This window comes from Triticum urartu, chromosome 5 (assembly GCF_003073215.2).
Source record: "Triticum urartu cultivar G1812 chromosome 5, Tu2.1, whole genome shotgun sequence".
Taxonomy (NCBI): Eukaryota; Viridiplantae; Streptophyta; class Magnoliopsida; order Poales; family Poaceae; genus Triticum; species Triticum urartu.
This window is the reverse complement of record NC_053026.1, coordinates 189,698,913-189,708,117: the sequence shown is the minus strand read 5'-3', so window position 1 is coordinate 189,708,117 and position 9,205 is coordinate 189,698,913.

Genomic DNA, 9,205 nt, shown 5'->3' with positions numbered 1-9,205 from the left:
TCGGTGCTACTGGAAAACACCGGCGGCTGCAACCTCGGAAAATGGGCTAAGTTGTCAACTGGTGGTGGTGGCGGTGGGTTGTTGTTGTTGTTGTTATTGTTGCCTTGGTTCTGAACTAACAACTGCATCAAGGCATTCTGCTGCTGGATCAACTGAGTGAGCTCCGGTGGGAAAGCAAAACCGGGGTCATGTCTCGGAGGCATCTGATAGGTTTAGAGGGAAGAGATTAGAATAGAATGAGGTCTAATGAGAAAGCACTACCCATATGCACATGAGACAAACATAATCATATCATATCACTCAATCAATCAACCAAGGGCATACAATCGGTCTAACTAATATTTACATGGGGAGTACTACTAATTATATGGTGGTCTATTAGAAATTTTGATCGGTGGAAGACTCCATGATATCCGCAACAGCTTCGTCTTTATAGTCATCATCACTACTATTAGGGTCGGAGTCGGTGTCGTCGATGATGATGTAGTCTTCAGAACGAATCTCCTTAGGTTCGTCGTCTTCTCCTCCTGGCGCGGGGTCTCCCATGAAAACTCCTAGCTTCCTTGTCATGTCGTCATTCCTCTCCACAAGTATCATCATTTCCTCCTCATATCCATCGCGTGTAGACTTAAGCTCCTCTTCTAGCTCTGTGATCCTGGTCATCGCCTTCTTCAAATCTATCATGCTTGCGCACATCTAGTTCTCCTGGTGACGAATGTGATGGTTTAATTCCTGGATGAATGCCGCAATGGACCTGTCCTTCCTGGTGCTAATCATCTCCCATTGCTCATTTCAGCGCCCACATATCTGGTAGATAGTGTCCTTAAGCTCCTTGTGGTAAACTTCGCCGATGCGTCCTATAGCAATGTGGGCTGCCATACTCTTGCCTAGACCCTAGGTGGGTGCATCAAAGGAAAACTCTATGGGTTTAGTGACTGGCGTGAATGTCCTTCCTGGAAATTGAACTCGAATCGTCCAACGCTCCTCTTCTGGTAAAGTGGTGGTATAGGTCCTGGTGAAGCTTGGTATTCCAATGTTCAGGTACCTAGTGACTTCCTTCAAGTGTCGTCCAAAAGGTGTGTCTTCATTCGATTGTGCAAACTTGTTCCTCGAGTCCGCCATCCCAAAGAGTAGAAAATGGAGAGGAGTCAGAAATGAGTAGAGAAGAGTGGCCTATGGCTTTTATTAGTGGTCGTGTCCTACATTCAGCGTGTGCTCTGATACCATCTTGTAGCGACCCGACCTCAAAAGGTCAGGTCTCTGTGCTTCAATGTCATCCCTGGATCGGTAATGCTGACACACACAGTACTCGAAGGATTTACAACAGAGTGGCAATCACACACTTATTACATCGAACGTCTCAAGAGAGAACTTATTACAATAAATATGGCTTAGGGCCATCTAATACGATAACAACGGAAGGCTTGGAAGATAAAGTGAGTCCATCAACTCCAACGGCATAGTTGAGTGCATAACACGGCCTAGCGAACCTTACTCCTCGTCTGAAAAGTCTACAACATGATACGTTGCAGCCCGAAAACGGGCCAGCAAATGGAATATGCTGGCAATGTAACACAGTAGAGTAATGAACAGATAAAGGCTATCACTACATGCATATATTATAGCGACCCGACCTCAAATGGTCAAGTCTCTATGCTTCAGTGTCATCCCTGGATCGGTAATGCAAACACACACATTACTCGAAGGATTTATAATAGAGTAGCAATCACACACTTATTACATCGAATGTCTCCAAAAGAGAACTTATTACAGTAAATATGGCTTAAGGCCATCCAATACGATAACAGCGGAAGGCTTGGAAGGTAAAGTGAGTCCATCAACTCCAACGGCATAGCTGAGCTCACGACAACGACCTAGCAAACCTTACTCCTCGTCTGAAAAGTCTGCAACATGATATGTTGCAACCCGGAAATGGGTGAGCACATGGAATATGTTGGCAGTGTAACACAGTATAGCAATGAACGGAATAAAGCTATCACTATATGCATATATGGCTGGTGGAGGCTCTATGGTTATAAGGTGCGAAAAGCCAATTTTTCCCTACAACAAAGGAATAAGTTTTATTTTAACTATCATGGTAGTTGAAACATCATTGAGAAGGTTCCTCCAACCCAATCCCAATTAAAGTAATTCATTAACCCAACAAATTAAATTAGAGTGATGAGATACAATAGGGTAATCCAAATACTAGATACTCAAGATGTCCATAACCGGGGACACAGCTAACCATGATTAGATTGTACACTCTGCTGAGGTTTGCGCATTTCCCCCCATAAGACTCGATCTCCTCCGTTGGATTTCTCGCACTACATGATGTTTGAGAAACGGATGACCGAGACACAATCTTTCGGAAGCATTAACTCTTTACTCTGGGTGGACAATTACACCTACTTTCCCTCTACATCTGCTAGCCCACCACTGAAAGAGGTCACACAACTTACTCAAACTATGCCAGAGCCCATAATGGCTTGTGGATGCACACAGAAGTTTCTAGCATGAATAATCTTAAGATCCCTTTGAGCCTGGGTGGCGGACCGTAGGAAAATCACACGGGTACTCCGGAATATCCTAGGATAACACTGGATTCTCAAGGTGCCCAAACAAGCAATCCACCCAGATGTGTATTAAAGTTGCCACCTTAAGTTGAACCATTAATTAACAATCTCACATCTGTCATGGATACACTCGAACCCAATCCACGTCTACGAGCATAGCATAACAATATAAGCATAACGTAGAAGTAACTCCCAAGGGTTTGATAACAAAACAAGGCAATAGGTTCTACCTCATCAACTACTTCCCAAGCCCACAAGTTAATCACATCCTAATAATGCAGTGTTTGAGGATTGGAACTAATGCATAAAAACTGGGTATGAAAAGAGTATGATCAATGTGTTACTTGCCTTGCTGACGATCCGCAAAACCTAGGGACTCGATTAGCACGCTTCGCACTCCGGGAATTCTATCGCAAACAAACAATAGCATACATAAGCAATCAATCAAAGATGCACGGGTAAAACTCGTATAAGAAGATCTAACCAGAAGGTTCAACTTAAGAACTCCGGTTTGCAAAAAGAATCAAATCAAACGTTGCAACGAAACTCAAACTGCGAAAGAAACAAGATCCGATTACTAATCTGAACTAAAGTCAAATTTTACAGTACTAAAATCTTGTTCAAGTTGGTTAAACAGAAAGAGGGTTTCGAGACGAATATCTAGGTGCTTGAATCGCCTGATTCTGATAAACAAGAGAAAAGATAAACTAAAACGAAAATCGGATCAAAAATCGCGATCGAAAATAATCGCGAAAACCCGAGAAAAAGAAAAACTAACGAACAAGCTAACGAACAAACGTTCGCTGTCTATGACTAATGGGCGAAAACCGTTCGTTAAAAGGAACATACAGACGAACGTCTGCTTTTTAGCCGAACCGGAAAAAACCGATCTAATAAAAAACGAATCTAGGGTTTTTTTTAAAACGAACGGTTTTAACAAAAAAACCAGCGGCGACGGCTACCGGCGGGCGGCGAGGTCCGGCGGGGGCGGCGGCGTACGGTGGGTGGCGAGGCGAGGCGGCGGAGACGGCGGACGGGGGCTGCGCGAGGCGGCGGCGGCTGTGCAAGGCGGCGGCGGATCCAGCGGCAACGACGCGAAGGGCGGCGGCGGCGCAGTTCCCGAGGCGGGGCAGTGGCTAGGGTTTCGGGTGGGCTGGCGGCGACTGGGGGCTCGGGGTCTTGGGCTTTAAAGGCCGACCCGAGGAGTCTTGGTCGGTTAAGGCCTGGAGTCGGTTGCGCGTTTTTTTGTTAAATAATCCAACATGCAGAAAAAGAAAGAAAAGAAATACTAAACGGACTCCAAAAATCCCAAAATAAATTTTCTCCATCCTCTAAAAAATATGCCGGACAAGGTGAACATTTATTTGGGCCTATAATGCAATTTTGAAAAACGTGTATTTTTTCCTATGCAAATAAAATAGCAATAAAATCCGAATAAAATCAAATATTTGATTTTAATATTTTTCCTCCAATATTTCATTTATTTTGGAGAAGTCATATTATCTCCTCTCATATATTTTAATATGAAAATATTTCGGAGAGAAAAATAATAAAACAAATGATCCTCGTTTTGATATTTGATAAAATTCAAATATGAAAACGGTGAAATCCCCAACTCTCACCGAGGGTCCTTGAGTTGCTTAGAATTTCGAGGAACACAAATCGAAATGCAATAAAATATGATATGCATGAATGACCTATGTATAACATTCCAAATTAAAAATTTGGGATGTTACAAACCTACCCCCTTATGATGAATCTCGCCCTCGAGATTCGGGTTGGCTAGAAAATAGGTGTGGGTGGTCCTTGCGAAGATCATCCTCTCGTTCCCAGGTGGCTTCATCCTTGGTATGGTGGCTCCACTGAACTTTGCAAAACTTGATAACTTTACTACAAGTAACTCGGCTGGCAAACTTAAGAATTTTGACGGGTTCCTCTTCATAGGTCAAATCACTGTCCAACTGAATTGCCTCCAGGGGTACTGTATCTCTCAACGGTATATCGGCCATCTCAGCATGACACTTCTTCAACTGGGAAACGTGAAACACATCATGAACTCCTGACAGTCCTTCGGGTAACTCCAACTTGTAGGCAACCTCTCCCATGCGTTCCAGAACACGGTATGGTCCCACAAATCTCGGGGCTAACTTTCCCTTAACTCCAAAACGTCTAACACTTTGCAAAGGTGAAACTTGCAGATACGCTCTTTCTCCAATTTCATAGACTACCTCCTTGCGTTTTGAATCTGCATAACTCTTCTGCCTTGACTGAGCTACCTTCAGTCTATCTCAAATCAGTTTAACCTTCTCTTTATATTCCTTAATCAAATCTGGTCCAAACAACTGGCGGTCTCCAACTTCATCCCACATCAACGGTATTCGGCATCTTCTCCCATACAAGGCTTCGAACGGTGCCATCTTTAAACTGGCCTGGTAGCTGTTGTTGTATGAGAACTATGCGTAGGGCAAGTTGTCATCCCAACTAGATCCGTAGTCTAGTGCACAAGCTCTCAACATGTCCTCCAAAATCTGATTGACTCGCAGTCTTTCCATCTGTCTGCGGATGAAAAGCTGTACTGAACTCCAGTCTGGTGCCCAAGGTCTGGTGCAACTGATGCCAAAATTTTGAAGTAAACTGCGTTCCTCTATCTGATAGGATGGTCCTCGGAACTCCATGAGGACATATGATCCTGGTCATGTATATCTTGGCCAACTTCGCACTTGTATACGTGGTTTTCACTGGGATAAAGTGAGCCACTTTGGTCAAGCGATCAACTACTACACATATAGAATCATATCATGATTGGTCCTGGGCAATCCAGTGATAAAATCCATGCCAAGCTTATCCCACTTCCATTCGGGTATCAGCATAGGCTGTAGCAATCCTGCTAGCTTCTGATGTTCTGCCTTCACTCTCTGACATACATCACGTATGGCTACATACTCGGCAATATCCTTCTTCATACCAGTCCACCAGAAACGCTCCTTCAAATCCAAATACATCTTGGTGTTTCCGGGGTGTATCGAGTATGGAGAGTCATGAGCCTCCTCTAGAATCAACTTCCTGATCTCTGCATTATTGGGCACATATATACGGTCCTCAAACCACAAGGTGTCGTGCTCATCCTCACGAAACCCTTTGGCTTTCCTTTCACTCATCTTCTCCTTTATCTCAGCGATCTCTTTGTCATCCTTCTGAGCTTCTCGAATCTTTTCCAATAATATTGACTGAACCTCCAATGTTGCCACAAAGCCTTTAGGAAGTATGTCCAATTGAAGTTCCCTGAGATCCTCGGCTAACTCCTTTGGCATCTCTCCGCTTATGAGGTTGTTAACATAACTCGTATGGCTCAAAGCGTGTGCTACGACATTGGCCTTTCCTGGATGATAATGCATCTTCATATCATAATCCTTTATGAGCTCCAACCATCTCCTCTGCCTGAGGTTAAGCTCCCTCTGTGTGAAGATGTACTTCAAACTCTTGTGATCCGTGTATACATCGCAACGGTTTCCAATGAGAAAATGTCTCCAGGTCTTGAGGGCATGCACTACGGCTGCTAACTCCAAATCATGCGTGGCATAATTTAACTCATCCAGTTTCAGTTGTCGTGAGGCATACGAAACAACTCTTCCGTCTTGCATCAATACTCCTCCAAGTCCTAAGCGTGAGGCATCGCAATACACTTAGAAGTCCTTGCGTATATCCGGCAGAATAAGCACTGGGGCTGAAGTCAAACGTTTCTTCAACTCCTAGAAACTTGCTTCACATTCATCAGTCTAATGGAACTTTGTGTCCTTCTTCAACAATGTCGTCATAGGCTTTGCAATCTTAGAGAAATTCTCAATAAATCTCTGATAATATCCCGCGAGTCCAAGAAAACTGCGGATCTCTCCAACTGAGGTGGGTGCCAACCACTCAGTGACTGACTGAACCTTGGTGGGATCCACTGCTATACCCTCTTCTGATATAACATGCCCAAGAAATCCAACTTCCTTCAACCAAAACTCACATTTGCTGAACTTGGCATACAACTGATGTTCCCTGAGCTTCTCCAGAACCAACGTAGATGCTCCTTATGCTCCTCTTCATTCTTCGAGTATACCAAGATATCATCAATGAACACCAGAACAAACTTATCCAAGAACTCCATGAACACCTTGTTCATCATACTCATGAAATAGGGAGGGGCGTTAGTCAATCCAAAAGACATGACCGTATAATCATACAGCCTGTACCTTGTGGTGAAAGCTGTCTTAGGTATATCCTTCTCCCGAATCTTCAACTGGTGATATCCTGATCGCAGATTGATCTTTGAAAACACTTTAGCTCCTATCAACTTGTCAAACAAATCATTGATCATCGGCAGTGGGTACTTGTTCTTGATTGTCACTTCATTCAACGCACGATAATCTACAACCATACTCAAGGATTTATCCTTCTTCTCAACCAAAAGCATTGGTGCTCCCCATGGTGATGAACTTCGTCGGATGTAACCTTTCTCCAAAAACTCCTTAATTTGCTTCTTGATCTCTTCTAGATCATTTGCGGGCATCCGGTAGGGTCTCTTTGATATTGGCCCGCTACCTGAAAATAGCTCTATCAAAAACTCGATGTCTCGATCTGGCGGCATGCCTAGTAACTCTTGTGGAAAAACATCTGGGTAATCCTTCACTACAGGGACTTCCTCCTGAACAACTCCCGTGAGGGTATTTACTTGGCTCCTCCTAGGCGCATGCTGTCGGCGTTCTGGGAACGGGGGTCCCCAGACTTGCCTGCCTGCGGCCTGCGGCGTGGCTCAAAGGGGGGCCCAGCACGGCCCATCTTCATCAACATAGACCCAAGACCCTCGCGAGGGGCCAAGCCTCACGGGGCGGACGACACGGAGCTTCCTCAGGCACGGCCTCGTCAGGCTGGCTTGTGAGGAGGCGGAGAGATCAAGCCGGGGTACCTCATGAGGTGCCCGTGACGCAAGCCATGACGACCAAGGGCGCCAGGCGGGTGCCAGCCCGCGCAGTGTCCTCCTTTCCCCTTTGGTGCAAAGGGGGCAAGCGCAGCCGCGGAGTACCGAGGCATCAGGCAAAGGTTTCCATTTCGGTGCAACAAGACCAAGACCAGGAGGACTGCTAGACGGAGGTCATCGTGGAGCCCAAGACGGCGTCACCACCAGAGCTTTGTGCAGGCGAAGACTACTTTTGTCAGGATAGCTGGTACTAGCTGTCCCCTTTCAAATTAGCCCGCCATTGTTGGCTCCCTTCCTGCTCGATATTTGGGAAGAGGACCAGGGCCTCTATAAATAGGACCAGCCACCCACGAGAGCAAGGGGGCTGCGAGGTTAGGGTTTAGAGAAGGGACAATCGAGAAGAGAGAGAGAGAGAGAGAGAGAGAGAGAGAGAGAGAAGGGTGACTGAACTCCTCCCAGCAGTTCATCCCCCCAGCCAAGAACAGACCCTCGCGAGGCTGTTCTTCCTTGTATTGTTCATCATTGTCAGCCCAAGAGGCAATCCACCACACCACACACTGGAGTAGGGTATTACACCACAACGGTGGACCGAACCAGTATAAACCCTGTGTCTCTCGTGTTGTTCTTTCCATAGCTCAGATCTTAGCGAGGCAGAGGGGCACAAGTAGGTAGGAGGCGAAATCTCCGTGCGCACCCCAGTGTTCGAACCTCAAGGGTCTGTCGGAACCCGAAATCTGACACATGCCTAGATACATACTTGATCCTTTTTCCCTCCAGGGTGGTGAGCAAAATTGACTTACTCACGCAATCGATGTTTCCTCCATACATCGATAGCCAATCCATTCCTAGTATCACATCCAATCCTTGTGACTCCAAAATTATCAGGTCTGAGGGGAAAACATGGCTTCCAATGGTCAATGGCATCTGAAAACATCCTTGGCTTGCCATATACTCTGCTCCTGGCAAACTTACTAACATGGGTGTCCTTAGTACTTTAGTGGGCAGTTTATACTTATCCACGAATCCCCTTGATATGTATGAATGCGATGCACCAGTATCAAAAAGAACGACTGCAGTACATGACTTTACCAAAAACTTACCGATAACGGCATCGGGCTGCTCCTGAACCTCCTCCACGTTCACGTGGTTCACTTGTCCCCTGTTGAAATGGTTGGGCTTCTTCCCAGCGCTTCCGTTTCCATTTCCATTCTTCGCTTCAGGGCACTCAGTGGCATAGTGTCCAGTCTTCCCACACTTCAAACAAGTAATGTGACTTAGGTCCTTCTTGGCGGGATTGGCTGGGTTAGAGCGGTTCTAATTACTATCTGCTCTGTCCCCGTTTCCTTTCTTGGGTCCACTGTGGTTGTGAGAACTCCCTCCATTGTGGGTGTGACCTCCATGGTTATGGACAAGTCCTCCTGAGTTCGGGGTTAAATGAGGCTTTTGCTGAGCTCCTGAGTTGACCTTCCTTGTCCATACTTCCTTTTGCGGCTCTCAATCTGCTGTTGCTTCCCTTCAATCATAAGAGCCTTGTCTACCAACTCCTGGTAGTTGTTGAATGTTGCCACCATCAACTGCATGCTCATCTCATCATTCAGCCCTTCCATAAATTTCTCCTGCTTTGTGGCATCTGTGGCCACATCATCAGGGGCATAACGAGATAGCTTAC